The 18,895-nt window shown below is 39.3% G+C and overlaps 1 protein-coding gene across 9 annotated transcripts in view; it reads left to right on the top strand.

The window, feature by feature from the left end:
- The window catches only part of CTNND2 (catenin delta 2), a 679,304-nt gene that overhangs the window by 216,560 nt on the left and 443,849 nt on the right, over positions 1-18,895 (top strand). Inside the window, exon 1 of one of the 9 annotated variants that reach the window (XM_055800251.1) lies at positions 11,200-11,498. The exons of 7 other annotated variants lie outside the window; for them this stretch is intronic. The gene's annotated coding sequence lies outside the window, so the exon portion shown is untranslated. Of the gene's footprint in view, positions 1-11,199; positions 11,499-11,521; positions 11,732-18,895 lie in introns of those variants that run through there. One more of the 9 variants, XM_055800252.1, reaches the window with a different exon arrangement.

Raw genomic sequence — 18,895 nt, 5'->3', positions numbered from 1 at the left:
TTTCAGGTTCCCAAAATGTTTAAGAGCTCATGATGAACCCCAAAAAAGGATGATGCTTCTGAATTGATGAATGGTTTAAGGAATATAGCTGACACCTAAGACGGTGTTTCCAAGTTGTCATCCTGCTCAGTGAAAGACTAGCCACGAGCAAGGCAACAAGCACACCTCCAACACCCCTTGCTTGTGGTTTCTTGCAGCAATGCTGACAGCAAATATTCCACAGGCTATGGGAGCTGGGGAAATAGCCTTGCTGGGCTCTATGCTCTCCTTACTGCTTTCAATTATGTTCCCACAGGCTAAGTAATATGTTTTAGGCTTATGAAGTAGTGTGAATTAATCGCCAGACTGACTTTATTCCACTACTTACTGCTAAACATCTGGCAAAAGACTTTTAACTGAACTATTCCTCATTCTCTCGTTGTCTTCGGTAACATGAAGGAGCAGAAACATGGACATCATTATCAGTTGTGATTATCACTTATTTACATCTGCTTGAAATTCCAGATGCTTGAGAAGTCTGCTTGTTTTACACAGTATGAGAAAAATCTTTCCATTAAAAACCCACAACTTTTTGATGATTCTTTTGGTACATCTTGCTGTATTAATGCAGTCTCGAAGAACATGGTATTTTGAGGTGGTTGTCATATATTACCTTCTAGAAAGCTGTACTACATACAGCTATAAGTGCTATAATATTCTGGAAGTTCTAAGATGGATTAATCTTTACCTACCTAGTGCATAAAGATTTCAAGTGTGGAAAAGGTAATTTAAGTGGGCGCAACCCTTTCTGCTCTAAGAATGCATATGGCAGCTATGCATGCATACCAGCATTGCATAAACATTTACCTGTTTCAGACCTTTCAAAATGTGCAAGTGTAACTTCTTTCCATTATCATTTATTCTGAGTTTAAAAGTTTATTTGCATTGATTTTTATTGTTAAAATAAGGCCAGGTTGCATGCTAAAACGTGTGGGTCTGTCAGAATCAGTTCCTCTTTTCTTCTCCAAAACAGCTGACATATATGGGATATGTCCGCATGTGAGTGAGAGCAGAATTGCTCTCCCTAGGTCACAGGGAATGCAGCCTGGTCCATAAGTGGAATAAAAATGGCATGTACCAGTTTATGTGGGTTTTCTGTTGTAGTTGTTGTTGTTTTATTTTGGGGTTTGGTTGTTTTTTAAGAAATGTGCAGCAGGCATCTAATTCCTGCAGAATATGTCTTGGGATTGTTTTAGGAAGATATAATTGTTTTTCTTCATGCAGTGAGCTCCTGTTCTCTGTCATACCCTCAGCTGTAGTGTCTGTAACTTCCTAGTTGAGAGAAATTCTGCTGCCACTAGCAAAGCTTGGAGGCCACTTCATTTATAGTAATGATGCCCTATGGACTGTTTTATGAACACACCCAAAAGCCAACCCTTTTCCCCTGGAGGCCAAGTGAAAGAGACGATCTTCCCTGAGGTATGGCTGTTTCCAGGTATTTTAAAGATGCTTCAAGAGGGATGAGTTAGGGAAGATTTTAGCCATTCTTTTGATAAATGTATACAGCCAGAAAAGGTTCTCATTAGGAGGGTTAGCTTTCTTAGTCTAGTAAGACACCCTGGGAAATGCATTGCTACCTTTCCTTGAACACTCCCAGCAGATATTTTGAGTGTAGGTGAGTTTGAGCTCTTATGTGGGTCAACATAATGTAACTTCACGTCCTCCGGCTTATAGAGATAATGTGGTCTTAAATATCAAAGTAAGTTCTTAGACTGAACAGTCTCTTTGTTATCATTAGATGGTTTCCACTCATGTTTTCTACACAGTATATCAGCTTGGTTTACTGGTAGCTATAAACATGTCACGTGAGCGCTGCTACTCAGAAAGCTTGGTAACAGATTTTGAATTTAGCACTCACAGGCAAGGTGTAAAGGCTGACAGACAGCTCAGCATGGGTCAGGGCACAAGCAGAAACTCTTGCAAAATGTGTTGCCAAAAAAAGAAAAGAGACAATAAATTTGCATCTCTCCATGGGAAAAGGCAATGATCAAAATCTCTGGAAATTTGTGAAGAGGGAGAAGAAAATAGTGTGGTGGAGCACTCTGTGCACAGAGAAATAATTATCCACTAGATCAGAGTTACTCATGGCTGACGGGGCAGGTAATGGTGGGGTGAAGGATAATGTAGGCAGGGATATGTATTGTCACCTTTCAAAAATGAAAGAGATTGCTGTAGGGCTGCACCCTGCTTGGGGAGGACACTGCCCTGCCCATGCAGTAGGCACCCTCTCCCTCCTCCTAGTGCAGCCCTGGGCTTGCTGCTCCCTGACCATTGCTGGGGCCAGCACTGGTGCCCCAGACAGAGCTGAAATTAGAGCTGCTGAGCCCATGGGCAAGGGTGCAGGTAGGAGTTGCTGGTGGGCCATGAAGGTCTGGCACTACAGCCTGTTGCTGTTGCGTGGGAAATGGGAGGTCTGGCTATCAGTCTGAATTGAGTTGTTTGGTGCTTTGGGGGCATGGGTTTTTTTGGGGTGCTAACTGCCCTGTTCCATATTTTGAAATGTAAAGAGGCAATTAGAAAGCAAGTTGGATTTTTTTAAAAAAATATACTGCTGCCATTTGTGCTTACTACAGCATTAGCAACTAGCAACGATGTCTCCTATAGTATGTAGAGGAAAGTCAGTAGGTGGTTTTTCTCCCCCAAATCTTGTTGGGTTTGCATGAGGGACAGGCAGAGAAACAACATGCCAGTAGAGAGAATAATGTGCTTGCAGAGGATTGCTGGGATTTTTTTGTTGTTTCTTCAGGGAACTGGACTTAGCCTAAAGAATGGGAGGTAAGAAAAGTGAAAGGGAAGGAAAACATAAAGAGAGAGATTGAGGAGAGATGAGGAAAAAGATGGAGCTGCAGAGTGAAGACACAGTGTGGAAAGGATGTTATCTAAATGTGGCATCGGTAAGTTATTAGAGTGAATGCATGATTGAGTAGGGCATGTTAGCAGAAGTTTAAGTCACTTAATTGGTCTGTTAATCACTGTCCAAGTTGCTTTCTCTCAGGAGTGCATAACAGTGTTCCTTGGTTTTTTGCAGTAAATATTTTTCAAAAAATGTTCTACAAATGGAATTTGAGGCCTTAAATATTTGCCCTGAAAGCATATGATCATACTTCCATATCTTCTTGTTCTACAAAACCATTATATTCTTAATAAAACTTATGAAACAGGTTCACTGTGTGCTGTTTGGAGGAAAAAAAACCAAACCACCACCTCTGCCTTTATCTGATTAAAAGCCTAAACTAAAATCCAGTAGCCAAGCAGTCATGATTGTCTCAAAGAATTCTCTGAAATAGATTTATTTTGCACCTGGTATTATTGCTGTAACAAGTGAAGGTTAATGTGCCTGTCACCCCAAAAGGAATGGTGGGTGCAGCCATTAACAAGTGCCTCTCTCTTTTCTGTTAGTATCAATGCCTCAGATATCTTTCTGAACATGAGATTCACTCCCTGCTTTTTATCTGTTCTCCTTTTCTCCATCATCCTCCATGACTCCTTCCAATCAGGTTACCTTGTGTTCATTTGTGGTAATCATTTGTCAATTTATTCTGAGAACTTCCCCAGCCAATACAAAAATCCATTAAATCTATATAACAGGTTAATCTCAACTAATAATTACTTATTAATCTTGATGGAAATACACATTTTCTTCAGCCCATTGCCAAGTCACAAGCCTGAGAAAAAAATCTAATCTGTTTTGTAAAGTTTGCTAATGACAAATTCTGGCTGACAGATTGAAAAATTAGGTCCACTGTGTTGGGGTGCACTCAGTTTAAGAATGTGATTAACTATATGCCAAGCTATCAAGGAAATTTTGCATGAAAAAAGAGAAGTTATTAACGTTATGTCTATGCCCAGTGATTTCCTAATGTCCATTTTAAATATACATGAAAAAAAATAAATCAGCAGCATACAGCTATTTTCAAGAAGTGGAGTTTTGAAACTATCAAAAAGAGAAGCCTGAAACAGCTTTTTTTTTTTTTTTACTCCCTTACACTTTTATTTTTGCTATAAAATTTTAGTTACATCTGCTTGCTAATTGAATGAGACACAGACTTTGGGTTTCCTGAAGGGCTTCTCCTTATTTTTGCCCTCCCATCAAACCACGGCTGCATCCTGGGAGACTGTTTTTTCCAGTGCTGCTGGATTCGCTGACACAGGTAGGTCGTAGCCTAGGATGATTTAGAAGTCCCACCCTTGCTAAATAATTCAACCTGTTTTATGGCTATTTGCTTAATATCCCATTTCTGCAGAGCTGGTACAGTGTCTTGACAAAAGGTCGAATTGATTGCACAGCTTCTCTCTGTTGAGCTTAACTTCTGCCGCTTCCTGATGCTGCTTTCAGTATATCTTGACTTCTGATTGATTTTCTTAATTAAAAAATTGATGCAAAATGTCTTTTCTAGTGAAAAGTGTGTTTGTCAATATTCTTCACTCCTTGTATGGATTTCTGTTACGTTTTTATTTTGGTTACTAGCACCTGACCTGTTTATATTCTGGTCTGCTTGAAAACCCAAATCTTTGTTTTCCATACAAAGTATAACATTTGCTCTCATCCTCTGTATCGCATCATGCTTTTTAGTGAAAAGCATAACTTCAAGATCTTTTGGGGAACAGGTAGCAGCCTCACGTTACCAGACCAGTAGAGTATTTTTATATTCAGAAAGAAGAAAAATAACTTGTTGTGACCAGTAAGTCTTTATTCCTGGTCAGAGATGAATTTTCAGATAAAAGGATATGTTTCTTCTTTGCCTTGTGACAGAAAGTCGGACTTAAAAAGCATTCTACTTGTTAAAAGTGACTCGGAGGCTGAAGAAGTGACACTGTGTAAGACTGGGTATGACACACAACAGTGTGTGTGCTTGTTCTGTGGATTCAAAGTACCCCTTTGGTTCTTGAACTCTTTTTAGTTTGATAGAAAACCCATCATAATGTTTGACTATTACAAAGCTTCAGCGTCACAGATGTTGAACTTTGCCTGACATTTGTATACATCATACAAGATGTAGCAAGTGAAACTGGGTTACAGACATCGTTTTGTGTTGTGGTGGTGAATTATTTCTGTCACTGATCGCTACACCAGCAATGGAGTACACAGCTGTAATAACACATTTTCACATTCCATTTATTAGTTGCAGTATTGATTTAAATCTTTTTTCTGATATACCGTTTTTTCACTTGGACTTACTTTGGTATTAAATAAAGCAACTTTGAGGTTTCCTTTATTTGAAGAATAATTTTTAACTGGAAAAATCCTACATTTGAAGAGAAAATTGCACACGTTACTCAGGCCTCTGAAGATTGTATACAACCGAACATGTCATTAATTTGGTTTTCCATGATTCTGTATTGCCAGTGTGACCGGCAGGCTGTTGACATCAAGAACAGAAAGAAATAAGCAGTTTTCACGATTTGAAATAGCCTACTTTGGGAGGTTTTTTGCCCTTTTTTTACCCATGCTACCTCTCTTTCTTTAATACAGTGCTCAGAACTGCTTTCTGTTGCAAGGCTCTGCATGCACAGACCAGGTGATGTTGCAGACACCCATGTTCTCTGCGAATCTGGGAGTACCTTCAGCATGCCTGTTAGGTAGAGTTTCCACTGACGTTTGCAGAGTTTATCCAGAATGGATTTCTTCTATTTTTTTAGCATTCATAGGAGGGTGAGAAGTGAGTGCATGAACAGTCTCTTTTGTACAGGGACAAGGGAAAAATTTAAAAGAGTAATTCTAACTTCAGCTAGGAAAGGACAATAGGAGATACAAGTCCCCAAGGCTGGCAGCACAAAATATCCTCTTTACTTTCCACTAATACTTGAAAATATGTAAAACAGCAGAAGTAACTATTCTGTATAATCTAAAAATCACAGGTAGTCAGAAATTAGGTGGAAGCCAAGTACATTACCAAGAATAAAGCTAAAATGTGTCATATTAAGTGATTCTAACATCTGTGCATTTTACCAGTCTTCCCATAGCTCCGTCATTGTCAGACACCTGCAGGTTTCATTGTGGCAAGTGCTTGCCATTTCCACTAATGTAACTCTCCTTTAAGGGTTTGGTGGTCATTTCCATCAGTATGAGAGGTATTTAGCAACCCTATAAAAGGAACTGCTTGTCAGTCTAGGAATGAGAAAACATATTTGCCTCTAGATTACCAGTTCTGAAATTGAAGCTGGCTGAACGTAGTTGGGAAAGTGTTTTCATATTGCAAATGGACATGTTAGTGTACCTATCTCAAAGCAAAACTGTTGTAGGATGTTTCACACTGCTTTTAAAACAATCAGCACAAAAAAAGGAATAGAAGAAAACTCTCAGGTACTACAAGCACAAGCTCCGCAGTGGGAAAACAGCTGAAATGAGAAAAGCTGTTTTGTTTATAAATGTAGATTTTGGCAAAAGGCAATATCTTACCCCCCACCCCCACCCCACACCATACCCCTGAATTCACCTGTATTTTCAGTGTTTGGCTTTATCACACTGCCCCAGCAGATCACCCTTCTAGATTTGATTGTTGTGAGGGGTAACCAGACTTTTAAAACAGAAGTCATGAGATACAATTAAATTAAACTGTGTATCTCTTAGAAATCTGGTAAGAAACTCCCAATGAACTTTTTAAATTGCAAATCTTCATTTTCAAACATTTTCTGAACAGTGTGTCCAGAAAATCCTTTTGTAGCAGGGAGAAACCACTATTAACTCAATTAGTTGAGATTTAAGTACAGTACGTCCACAAGCGTTAGCTCTCCATGGTAATTCTAGTGACCTAAGTCAGTTCCTACTAGAATCAGAGTGTGTTTTACTTCTGGTTTCCAGGAAGTCATGGAAGTGTCCAATCCTCCTAAAATTGTTTTTTCTACTGTCTGACTTAAAAGTGGCTCACATTTTGCGAAATTCTTGCTAGGTGTTGAAAAACATTCAGAAATACTTAGAGGTATGATGAAATATGGTAGGATATGTCTTGGTAGCTCTTCTAACAAAGCTGGTTAGCAAATACTCAAGTGCTTGGCTATGTTGTCTTCTTTCTTAATGTTACTGAGTTGGTTATTCCCACCCACAATGAAACAAAGTAAGTCTTAAAGACTCTGTGGCCTGTAATAGGTGGGTTTTTTTGTGGTTTGTTTTTTGTTTGTTTGTTTGTTTTTTAAAAGAATTCTGCTCTTCATTAGTGTTGCGGAACATAAAGAGCAAAAGTTGGTGGAGGAAAGTGGTATATACTACTGTCTGTTCAGATGGGGAGAAGAGCTTTCTTCATTCATTATGCAAGAACAAAATTCCCTGTTTACACTGTTTGCCTGAGCTGAATATGTCATGGAAGAGAAACTGGAGGGATCTGCAGAGCCACAGTATCACACAAAACCCATACTTGTTCTTCTAGAGTGGTCTTCCCCACGGTGTTACCAAGTCAAGGCTGAAGCATGAGTAAAACACAGTAAAAGACTGTGACACAGGCCTGAGCTTCTGAAAATCATCTGAGGTTTTGCAGTACTATTTCGTGGTGACTTTAATGTCACAAACCATGAAATGTTAGTAGAGAAAAGGGAAAGATTCTGGAGTAATCTCTGTCTGAGTATGCATAGATTTTCAAGCAAAGGAACAGCTAAATGTGCCCTAGAAAAGATTTAGTAGGAGGAAAACACAACCCAGTATAGAAACCACTACCAAATTAATCCAGTAAATATTTGTGTGACTTTAAATAAAATAATCTTATTTCTGCTTTGCACAGCAACTTGTCCTGTTCATGCATCCTGTTGGCACACTATACACATTGAGGAGAGCACAAGTTAACCCTTAACTCTGACCTTAATAAAGCTGCCGTGAAATGTTTACACATTTATCTCTTCTGAAAAGCACAGATTTCAGTATTGATGTTTTTCATTCAAATTACAAAGAATCTACTTAGTGTTGCTACACTCTTGATCCTTGAAGGACCAGTGTGACAAGGATGGGAATGCGCATTTATGTAGATTAAAGTGAGGTGGTGGCTGTTAGCATACATACACAGAATTGTGGTTCAGATATAGCATTCATGTGCTGCATAAGCAATAGAAAAATTCTTCACCTAACCTTTCTCAGTGTACCAATTTAAAGGCAATTTTCCCTGAGTAGGTATTACTGGAAAGCCTAAAATACATTTTAGGATTCCCTTCTACTTCTCCCTGTCCAAACTCTCAAAGTTTGCACAGCTTTAGCTTATAGTAAGTCAAACAGGATTTGATCAATTCAAAGTGTATAGGAATTTTTTCGATTCAGAAAAAGTACATGCTCAAACGACAGGAAGAGTGTATGGGTTTGGGATGAAAATAGTTTTCTTCCACTTTCATCAATCAGTTTTATAAGGTAGGGTCCCTTTATATAAACATAGCAATCTGTACAAATGTCAAATTATTGAACAACTATTTCATGAATATGTGGGAATCCATTTTAATACCAGTCATTGATCTTGGCAATGAGAACGAAATCCCTTTGAATTTTATCGTGAGGTTAAATTTCTCTATTAAATATACTGCAAAATTGAGTGTGTTGTGCACTGCTGCAATATCTATAACTTCATAGTGCCTGTTTTCTTACTTTTTCAATACAACTTTCCTGAGATGGCGATGCATATTAACACACTGAAATGAAACAGGATGGCCGTTCACAATATTTCAGTAAAGGAGAACACACTCAGACTGCTGTGTAATTAATTACCCCTTGGAGATACTATTTCATGTGGAGTAGATTTATTTCTATTAAATTGCCATTTATTTGTGACCTTTAATTTATCATAAACACTCTTCCTTCTACATCCTAGGCAGTCATGGAGAATAACAATAAATTTTTGCATTGCTTTCCTTAAATGACACAGCTTGGCAGAGTTTCAAGGAATCTAGTAGGTTTGCCATTCAGGAACTGAAAGCTTTACATTATAATTTTCTATCTATTGCCCCCAGCAACATTTTACTTTCTTGAAATTTTAGAAATATATTTACCTGTCGGATTTACCCTTAGAAAAGTTTCTGGGTGAAGCAGCCGATTGCATCCTTTTGAAAATTATTATTATTATTATTGCATTGGCCTCAGCAGATGTTTAGTGTAGGTTTCTAATGCTAAACCTTTGAACCTGTGCTTCCTGGTTCTTCCCTCTGTCCCCTTTCGGGGTGGATTTGAGGGCAACCCCTGTGCTTTTGTCTGCCCCAGAGAGCGTGGATAAACCCAGGGAAGGTTGGTAGGAGCTGAGTCGGTGTTTTTTTTTCCCTTCAGACCCTGAAATGTCGTTCTTTGTTCTGCAGTGTGTATACTGTGTCCTATCAAATCAAGAAAAACTGACCTCAGCTTCACTGTGACATTTCGAGAGAAGACTACTGAAATGTGCACTGAAATTTTACAAGCCCCAATCATTAATGGTAAATATTAATGATAGTGGGTGTTAGGTACGTGGTCATGATGGTTCAGAAAAGGGGGCGGCTCTTTGTAAGAAGCAGAAAGGAGACATTTCTTCAAAATCTGGACTGAATATGGAATTTAAAGAAAAGGCTGAAATGCACACCTTCAGTCCAGGCCTTCAGCCTTTTGCCTGAATGTTAGCAGCAAATAATGAAGGCTGTGTGCTGTGATTTTTTTTTTTTTTTTTTTTTAAATTAAAATGGGTGTAACAATCACGTTTAGTTTCATTAAAAACTTCGATTAGGGAAGGGCTTATTTTGGAGAGCCTAAGCTGACAGTTTATTCACATGAAATGTTTGCATATGAAGGTCTTACTTAGGTAAAAGGGAAGGCTATTTTTCCTGGCAGAATCTTTGTATACAAAATAAACAGTTGTTTTCCTCTGGTGTAGCGATCACAGAGGTGTTGCGCATCTGAAATGCACGGAATGAGTAAGGCATTTTAGCAAGAAATCCTCAGAAGCAAGTCTTCCAGACTTCAGCAGAATAATTGAATTACTTAAACATTTGGACTGCACCAAAGAGCAATAGCGTTCTTCAACAGGCATAATTACATCTACGGGGGCCTTGCAGGGGTCTGTAAGAATTTGTCGTGAATATTGCTTGAGCCTCATTTCCACCTTTGGCATCTTGATCCTAGACCCAAGACCTCTGAGACTTCAGGGTGTGCAAGGAGCCTGGCAGCGTTCAGCGGAGGTAACCCTGGAGGTGACCCTGTAGGCAAAGTTAACATGGAACGTGTGGTGGAGCCTTGGGGTTGTCCCTGCTGGAGGCCAGGCCAGGCACTTAGCCCTCAGCTGTAACCTTGCCCTTTACTGCTGTACGCACCTCCAAAAATGTGAGCATCTGTTAAGTTTTAATTTCTAGATGCCTGTGTATTTAAAACAAGTGTCAGAGCTTCAGGTCATACAGGCTGCAAAGCAGAAGTTTAAAAGAAAAATATTTTTTTACAAAACCAACTATACCCCAAATTGCAATGTTTTGTATAGGAGACTGATAAGCTGAAGATTGTGAGCTTTAATTAATTCAGCGTGAAGTTATGCTGTGCTGAGATTCTGCTGTAGCATATCGACTTCTACTCTCAGTTAGATCAACCTAAATAAATACGGACATGTATGAAGATTGATCTGCACTCTGGAAGGAAAAAAAAAAAAAAAAAAAAAGAAAAAAAAAGAAAGAGAAAACGCTGGAAATGCCTGGCTGGGCCAGGGGCAGGGGGGCGGCATCTGCCGGGCTCGGTGCCAATGCCGCCCGGCCTGCGTTTGAACGGCCGTTGTTGCTGGTGCTGTGAGGCGGGGTCGCGGCCCCGCGTCTGCGGGGGTGTTCCCCTGCCACCCTTGTCGCGATCACTGAGAGTGGTTTGGTTTGGGTGGGGTTTTTTTGGTCTTTTTTTGTGGTTTTTTTTGGTTTTATTTTCGGGGTGGTGGTGGTGGGGGGGCGGTCCCAGCCAGCGCGCGTGCAGCGCGGGGTGGCGGGGGTGGGCGGGGCCGGCGATGAGGTGTTGCTGAATGAGGGCGATGGGGGGCTCGGCCCGCCGTTGCCATGGAGACCTTTGTGCCCGGCGGAGCGCGCCTGCCCCGCCCGGCCTGCCCCGCTGGGCCAGCGGCAGCTGCCCGCCCCCGGCCCCGCCGCCGCCGCCGCCGCGCCCCCCCCCCCACCGGCCCTGCCCGCCCCCCGGCCCCGCCGCCGCTGCGTCCCCCCCCACCCCCACCCCCGGCCCTGCCCGCCCCCGGCCCCGCCGTCTGCCCCCGCGCCTGGGAGGCAGGGCAGCGGCGGAGGGGACGGGTGCTGGTGTCCCGGCTGCTGCCTTTCCCAGCGTTCGGAATGGCCGGCAGCCTTCGCAGGCTAATGTTTTTTGCAAGTTTCTTTTCGTAAGTGGTACAAGGAGGGAGGAAAATAATAATAATAATAATAATAATAATAAAAAAGTGACCAGCCCTGCCTGAGCTGCTGCTCCGGAGAGGAGAGCGAGTCAGCTCAGCTTTGAGGACTCCCCAGAGCCAGTGCTGAAGTGATTAAGGGGATTAATTTACAAGTGAGCAACAAAGGTAAAAGAGTTAAAGATGGATCACTTGTTGGGGGCTGCTTTGTACTTTGTTTGAGGTTAAATGAGAGCTTTGGTGAAAAGGTGTGTAACTTCTTTTAAACGCCGCTTCTGAATGGCTTTGGAAATATTTTTGGACCTCAAGATGCTTTAAATCTGCGTGCACGAGGGCATATGGGCAGTGAGTGCGATGCTGGGTTCTGAAGTCCCTGTGGAAGGCTGTCTGCCTTGTGCCTGGTAGGTCTTGGTGTTGGGTCTTTTTGTTTGGGTTTGTGTGTGTGTGTGCGTGTGGTTTTGTTTTTAAACGGAGTTCTCGGCTCAGAAAGAGGGAGAGAAATGGATACTTTAAAGTCCATTAAAAGCAAGAAGGTAAATGTTACTTTTCAGTGAAAGTGTCTTGTTTTCCCAAAATGCTTTACGTCCTTATTCAGCAACATTTTATCTCATTGTTGTTACTTCTTGTTTCAGATTGCCTAAAGCAAAGATTTAAGGAAATTACTAATTCCACTGAGATAAAATAATTTACCAGGCTCATCTTCCTTGTGCAAAAATGTATTTTTGTAGATGCATGCTTTGAGCTTCCAGACCTGTTGCTTTGTACTTTTACCCTAGAAAGTGTTCTTGAGAAATACTATGTATTCAACTGTAGTGGTATTTTTTTTAGAGTAGAATCTTCAATAGGTGAGAATGGGTTTTGCCTATGTTTAACATTTAAGTCTTTACTAAGCTTTTCAGGTAGATTTTTTTTTTTTTTTCGTAATGGTTCAGCTAATTTGAAATTCATTATAGAAGATTAGTGAAAGTGATGCATGGTTATGACCTTCTAGTTTCATCCGGTGCTGCTCAGGTCCCATGGAAATGTGACCGACTGTTCAAGGGATTAAATAAATTAATGTGGAGGTCAGTTATGTGTAAAAGTCCCAACAGTGTTTTCCAAAACAGATCTGTATGCCTGTTAAAGTAACATTTTATTTACTTGTTTGAATTAAAGTGAAATATCTAAAATGTAAAACACACACGCACACCCTCTGTGTCTAGTACTTCCTAAAAAAAATAAGGGGGGGGGGGGGGGAGGGGGGGAGGAAGGGTTTTAGAGCAGATAGGTTTTATTTATTCCTGACTCAAGACACCGCAGGAATATGTATTGTGGATTAATACTGTTTACTAGGTGATTGCATTTGTCAGTTAGATGAATAAGCATGTACCCTCCTGAAGTGCATAATGAATCAGGGAATTACCTTCTGATATAACCATAACTGTTAGTTTTTATTAGTGAAAATTGGAAACAAAAGATTTTCTAGATGAAACCAGTTTAACTGCTCAATCTTAAACTAAAGGCTTTTTTATAGTTTGGGTTTGTTGTTTTTTTGTTTGTTTATTCCAGAGTATTTAGGATGAAAAAAAAAAATCTTACTTCAGATGTTCTGGCCTTTAACAGACCAATAAAACTGCTTTAATTACTTCAAGGTTAGGAACTAATTTTATTTTAAAAACAGAGTTTAGTAAAACTAATGTTTGGCTGGCACTCAGTAGTTTAAATGCTTTGTGTGATTGATTCAAGCTTGTTCCTAGTTGATCCAACTAATCATGTTAACTAGCGTGTACCATGAGACTGATTTTAATAGGACAGCTTAGCTTGTTATGTGATACTTTTGAGGTGACTGTGGTGTCTTAAAGCATGCTTGTTAATGAGGATTCTTTCTGTAGCTTTCTAATGGCATGCAATTTAATTTTACTGGCTTCTGAAGTCAAGTGTCCAGAAATTTCTTACCTTCCTCTTATCCCCTTCGAGGTGGGCTGTGTAAAGACCCCAATTAGTCTTGGCTGTGGGAGGAACATGGAAGAGACTTACAAACAGTTAGGAAGAGGCTCATGAAGCCTGTGGTGACAGAACAGTATCTGAAGTTGTTTTAGCAGTTAATTCCAGTCTCGTTTTTCAAAGTCCTCTGAGTCAGGTGTAGAAAAAAAAATAAAAATCAGTGAGTCCCTAATAGAGTGTGCTCTGGGTGGAACCTCCTGTGGTTGATAAATATTTCAAGAAGCTGAAAGTTAGTGATACATTTTAAATGCACTGCTAAGCCAAGATACTTCATGGTCCTTTGCATACAAATTTGCATTATTCATTTGTGCTGTGCAGGTAGATAATGGGCCAAATCTATCTTTGGTATTACTCCAGTGACTTCTGAGTAACTGAACTAATTCGACCATACGTGTACATCTTGCTTTTTGGAAGTTCAAGGCAAAGTTGGAATTACTTCAGTGATTTTGTTAAACGGGTAATAGTTGTTTATATACTAACTAGTAATGTTCAGTAGCTTAGGCATTCTTTCACTGAAGTAATTGTAAGCAGAAGGTAAAATTTATTCTTTCTTCTACTTTTTCTGAAAAAAAAACCCAAACAACCAAAGCACATATTCAGTCTTCTAGCTGTTGAATCCTAAAGTGACTGACAGAATAATATGGTAAAGCAGCTTTCTGTCACTGGTAAAAAGTCATCCCAATAACCTACTAAAGCAGAAAGTCTTGACACACCTGTTTCTGTACCATGATACTTAAAGTAGAAATTCTCTTCGTGTTTTAAGCGGCCTTCCATACAATGGGTGATACTAACACATACTACATTTGTGCGTGTGCATGTATACAAATACACATGTATACAAACTGTTGTACATGTATCGGTACTTATTAAGGACTGGTTTTAACCTATGAGTAAAGGCAGAGGTAACAGAAAATTGTAAGCCCTGATTTAACTGCATGCTCTAGATTTGAAATGCTGGCACTGGGCAGGCCATTCAGGTGGCAGAGTGGAGAAGGCATTTGATGGAAGCTACTATCCTTACATTTAAGTCTGGTATATGAAAGCAGGTATTGTGGGGGTTTTTTTGAGTGGTGGTGGTGTCGGGGTGTGTGTGTTTCTTGGTTTTATTTATTTATTTTAGTAGAAATAATGAAAGATTTAAAATAGTTCTTTTTGACATCCAGGGAGATCCTCTCAGAAAACTTTTAGCATGGGATTCATGCTGTTACAAATAGTTTCTGCCAGAGGTCAAGACCTTTTTATGACATTCTTGGAACAACTATTCTATGAATTGGCTTTTGAAAAAGCTAACTTGACAAAGCAGGGACTTAGTCCTCCCAGCCGTGAATACATGAAACACATCTCTGTCAATCTGGAGTACTACGAAATTGTGCAGTTTGAAGAACCTGGAAGAAAAAGTAGTTGGAAACACAAGGATATGTCCATTGAAGTAAGGCTGTCCTTAACACACCCTGTGTCTAACACCTTCTAATAACAGTGTGTATGGCAGAGTTATTCAGCAGAGGTCCTTGATTTTGTGGCAGTGTGGTGGAACAAATCAGACCTTTGGAGTTCGTAAGAAAAATGCCTATTTATTTAGTATATTACCTGGGAATTATAACAGTTGTGTATAATTTGTATTTAGACCAATTCTAAAAGTTTTATTCTTAGTGGACTAGAAACATGTTGAAGCCAGAAAACTTTCAGAGCTGTAGAAGCTGTCAGACAAGCTGCGTAGGGAGACTGCTCCCTCCGGGGTTAGGAAAGGCTTTAAAACTCTTACTGAGTTTTACAAACGCAGTAAGCATTTCTTGACAGTTTCTGCTAAAACTATAGGCAGAGAAACAGTATCTTTTTGAACTGTCGAGTTATAACATTAAATCATTCGGTGACGAACAGGCACTCAGGCAGATGTCATTGTGTTTGGGGTCTTTTTTCTAGTTGTGGCCTCAGTTTTCCTGGTAGTGATGAATACAGCTAATTTCTGTTTAAAGGAAAGCTTGCATTCTTCTGAATAGTATTATCACTTAGTATGTGTGCACTATATGTTAAGATATTTTGATTGTTTAATAAACAAATTAATACTCATTATTACCATTCTTTTAGGGTTGTACAAGTGTTGTGTAAGGATATCTACACCTGGAGTGGTAGCAAATAGTTCATTTGAAAACTGAGGGCAGATGCCTTTGCCTTATGTATATACAGTCTCGCTGTCATTCTGGCGTATGCACAGGGCTATTTCAGCTAGAAACACGTACCCATTTCTTGCTAGACTTGCATGAACAGTGGCTCAAAGATGATGTTGGCTGCTGTGGTGAGAAAAAGGTAGACTGTTTGCCTAGCCTGCAGCATGTCCTAGCAGACTAAGCAGGAAGTTCCAGCATCTTCATTATGGGCTTGGTTGTGCAGTGGCTCATTTCTATTTTGTGAAACCACCGCACAATTGGGATTGGTCGTGAATCTGAAGTCTAATATGGTTGAGTTAGCCTCTGCTGCTTGACCTTTCAGTCCTTTTTTTTTTTTTTTTTTCTTTTTTTGAGTGAATTTATTTTTAAAACTTATTTCTACAGTAAAAGTTCTATTTTGATTTTTTTATGTGAGCTGACTTGGTCCAGTACTGGCTTTTCTTTTCTGTGTTTCCAACTCTTTCAACTTCCCTTAAGTGCCAGATTTTTTGAACATGCGAAAGGGACATGCCAAAACAAACCTGATATAAATTCTCATGCATAGAGGATTAAGATTAATCCATCATTGATAATATCAGAGGGGTGCTGTTGACTAAAATGTAGATAACTTAAAAGTGAAGAGGTGATAAACACTTGCAGGTTTTTTTCCTGTTATTTTAATGGCTTATCTTCAGAAGGGTCAGTATTTTATTACTGGGCCCAGTTTAGCATGAACCTTCTAATGCTTTTACCTTTTAGGCTGTTGAAACTGTTAGTTCTCACAAACTGGCCTTTAAACAATAGAAAATTCAGCCTGTTGCTAGAAACCTCTAAATTGTAAAACCTTGAAATTTTTTCTTCTACTAGAGATGATTGTAAATAAATAAAAACAAAGAATTAAAATAAAAAATCTGCTAGCAGAGATTTTAAACAAACAAAAAACAACAACCAACAAACACTGATATTTTTGTCGTCTTTTTTCTTTTTCTTTTCTTCATGGTTACAGTGTTATGCATCCGCCTTGCCCTGATTTCGGATTAGATTTCTTTTGGCTCCACAGCTGATTCTCCCAAATGGCTTTGGTTGTGCTAAAGATTTAATAGCCAAATTTCAGGCTGAGTCAAGCATGGGAATGGCTTTAACGTCCGCTTTGTGTGGAACAAGTTCTCATCTTTGTGCCTGGGCTGTGCTCCTTTTCTCTAGCCCGCCCTGCGCAGTGGCTCTGCTATTTTTCATTGTCTGTCTTACCCTGACATTCAAAGCCATTATGTGTGTACAGCCCTATATTCCTAGGCTATGACTCTTTTTGAATAATTTCCCCCCCTAACTGTTAGTCAGTCACAAGGGTAAAGACTTATTCCTGAGTCCTTCAAAATACTGTCAGCCCAGCTCCAGCCATTAGCTGGGGAGAGAACTGGTCCTCAGTTCTCATAGGAAATTCAGCGCCATTAGGGAGGAAAGTTTGTGGCTGCTGAGTCAGAGGAATTATTTTTAGTGATTTGTCTCTATTATTTTAGAATTTTTTTCTTTTTCTAGTTGAATCAATGATATTCAGTAAAAGCTGGAACAAGTTATGAGATGGTTTAAAATGAGATACCACAATCTACTGAATTTAGTGGAACTTGGCTTACTTAGAGGAGGTATGTGCTGGGTTGTTTTATGGTACATTTTGTAGTTGTGGAAGAGACTTACCAGAGCTTCCAGAATTCATAGGTGGTGGTGTTCTTTTGCTGAAATAGTTACACAACTACTTTAAGTAACTTCAGACATAGTAAACCAAGCCACATACAGGCATATTCTATGGAGGAGCTGAAATGTCACTAGCTTTATCTGCTTGAATTGTGTTTTAAATTATTAACTCAGAATGATGTAATTAAAAGAGGGAAAAAAAATATAAACTGCAAAAGCCCTTGAGCTTTCATAAATAATTGTATAGCATCCTGGTTATATTTGTTCCCTTCTAAACAGTCATAAGATAAGATATTGGACTGGAAGGGCAAGTGCTTGACATTCGTAAAGCTTCACACACCGAAATATTTTTGGTTTAATTTTTACCAGGCACGGGTGCCTAAAAAGTAATTCCCAGTAAATAATATAGTGGTGCTAGGATGAGATGAATAGCTTGCTTTCCCAAAACTATTAATTGAACAAACATACAGAAAATAATTTAGAGCAGTTTTATTTTAATATAATTGTTTTCATACAAGATTAATACTACGTATGAGTATTGAGTAACCCTTGCATTAATCTTACTTCCTTCTTAATTCTTTTCTGCCTCAGTTCACTTTAAGCCTATATGCTTCGGTGTACCAGTGCTGTGTAATTTTCATTGGAAATTATAGAGCTTCTGTAAGAGAGACTGTGTATTCACTGCCAAAATATGAACTGTATTGAAGCTGTAGTTACAGAGGTTGGGAATTTTCTTCAGCAATAACGTAATAGAGTATATAGATTTCTCATTCATTTTTGTCTTAGGACTTTGGCTTTAGCTATTTCTCTTGTCCTTTTTTAGGGGAGATGAGGGTATACCTCCGATGTCCCATCAGTACGGATAGCTGTATTCACTGTTGTGCTGACAATCCATGGGTTTAGGGCCTTTTAAAGACTGGTGCTCTAGTTTTGTTATGTAGATGAAGTAACTACTACTCTGTTAGCTTTTCAGCTATAATTTTGCAGTTGCACTAGCTATGCTATGTACTTTATTGCTAACAAATATTTACCACCAATAAAATTTACTTTTTTGTAGTGTTCCTGTAAACAGATTTTTCAAGTGTTACTGTCCCTCTTAAGTAAGCTTCTGCAATTGTTTAAAAGTCCATGTATATATACATACAGTGCAGAATTACATAAAGAATATCAACATTAGCTCTGCATTTAAATAGGAACTTTATCTAGAACATGCTGGATCTGTGTGCTCTCCCAGTGTTCATTGCACAAGTTGCCTGTCTTTGAAGAGTGATGTTTTACACAACATTCCTAAAAAACTGTTATTTTCACAGTACCTTTGACAATCTGTGTTATTTTCACTGTTTAATAATAATTTAAAGTATGTCTTAAAATTAGTTTTAAATCAATATAATGAACCTGCATAGCACATAATAAATAATTTGTTTCTAGTGTTGTAGGAGCTGACTGGCATATATTCTAAATAACTTTGGTATGCTGAGGATTTAAATTAGATGTAAATTAGACGTGTGTTCATATGTTCTGAGGTGCCAAACTATCCCTTTCATTTGACTGTGTATGCCAGAACTTCATTTGCTTTGTAGCTGTAGCTCTGTGCTAGAATCCTAAAGCAAAGTCACAACTTCAGTGAGGGAGGGAAGGGGAAGGTGAAAATGACACACAAATTCTTAAAAGATGCTGGGGGCACGTTTTTCATTTGGACATCTAGCTCAGATGCTGATACTTCCAACCAAAGGAGAAGGCTGTTCTTAT

This window comes from Falco peregrinus, chromosome 3 (genome assembly GCF_023634155.1).
Source record: "Falco peregrinus isolate bFalPer1 chromosome 3, bFalPer1.pri, whole genome shotgun sequence".
Taxonomy (NCBI): Eukaryota; Metazoa; Chordata; class Aves; order Falconiformes; family Falconidae; genus Falco; species Falco peregrinus.
Note: the sequence above shows the minus strand (reverse complement) of the source record. Positions and strands in the feature narration are given on the sequence as shown.